This window comes from Coturnix japonica, chromosome 5, assembly GCF_001577835.2.
Source record: "Coturnix japonica isolate 7356 chromosome 5, Coturnix japonica 2.1, whole genome shotgun sequence".
In the NCBI taxonomy this organism is placed as follows: domain Eukaryota; kingdom Metazoa; phylum Chordata; class Aves; order Galliformes; family Phasianidae; genus Coturnix; species Coturnix japonica.
The window spans coordinates 9,611,152-9,612,505 of record NC_029520.1 but is presented as its reverse complement, the minus strand read 5'-3'; the positions used below and the strand labels follow the sequence as shown (position 1 = coordinate 9,612,505).

General features: G+C 44.2%; 1 protein-coding gene across 1 annotated transcript in view; it reads right to left on the bottom strand.

Moving 5' to 3' along the window:
* The window catches only part of MUC2 (mucin 2, oligomeric mucus/gel-forming), a 63,122-nt gene that overhangs the window by 20,508 nt on the left and 41,260 nt on the right, over positions 1-1,354 (bottom strand).

Sequence of the window (1,354 nt, the reverse complement as noted above, 5' to 3'; positions counted from 1 at the left end):
GAAGTGGAACCTGGGAAAACACAGGGTTTCATCATTAAAAGCAGGTAAATTGCATTTCCACTTCCCTTCATTATTTCTCCACTGAGTTCAGCAAAATCAACAACCTGAAACACAGGGAAATCAGAGAGAAGGAAAGAGAATAGTAGGAATTTCTCAAGAATAACCTGAGAAAAAACACGGGTTTTTGGCACTGAAGGAAAAAATACTGCTTTTCCTCTTCAATTCCCTCTTCCTCTACTGAGTCATTTATGAATTACACAACTACAATTCTAAAAATACACATGGCAAACAGATGCAAATACTACACCTATGACCAATGTTGCATCTAACCACTGCGTGCACTGGGAAAGAAATGCTCAGAAGAGAAAAACTCAGCAGCCCATAAGCCAGCTGAATGCATTCCATTCATCCTTAGGCTTCATTCTTCTTTCTCTACTGGTCTCACGCTACATTCCATGAGGAGACCACCATTCCCTGTGCAGGAAGTGTTAAGGTCCATTGCCTCCTCACCTCCATTCCTTAAATCTTATTTGGGGCACCACTACAATTAGGCAAACGTAACTCCATAACTCCCTCATTTTGAAAAACATTTGCCCACATTTTTCCTTTCCACGCCATTAAACACCAAATCAATTACCACACTTCTCCGCTGCCCACACCACAGGCCAGAAACCAAGCTCCTTCAAAACTGTTCTCAACAACAACATAAGAAACGCTCCTGGATACCTTACCAGGATGCCTTACCAGGATGCCTTGGAAAAAAATGCTTCTGCTCCTTCAGTGTGATGTGAACGTACACACAGCCAACCTAGAAGCACTGCCAGCACCATGAGAATACAGGACTAATGATGCAAGAGAAACATAAGAAGTCTGAAAACCCATAACCAATCAGCAGCAGAAACAAAAAGAACAAAAGCAAGAGCACATGCCTCCACACAAAACACTCACAAGGGAAATCTTCTCTCCAAATGAGAGACAGTGTCTCCACAGTGTAATAAGAAAGAACCAAAGTAAGCCAACCAGTTGCTCTGAATGAATATACTTCAAAAAAATCTTGTGTTGAAAGGAACAAGGGACTTCCTGCGCAGAACAAAAGCACTCCCCACGCCTCCAACACAGAAATCGAGGACTGCATTAAGGCTCCTGCTCCATTAAGGAACATTCAGAAATCAGTCGCTGCCCTCAGCCCATGCACAAAGCCTAAGATCAGGAGATCATGGGCATTCACCTCTCCAACTGCAACAGAAGACCAGACAGCATGGACAGACAATTACCTTCCGTTGTCGAGGTTTCAGGTGGTAGGGAGGTGGTGGGAGTGGGCCTGGGTGTGGACGTGCTGACCGAAGTCGAGCTG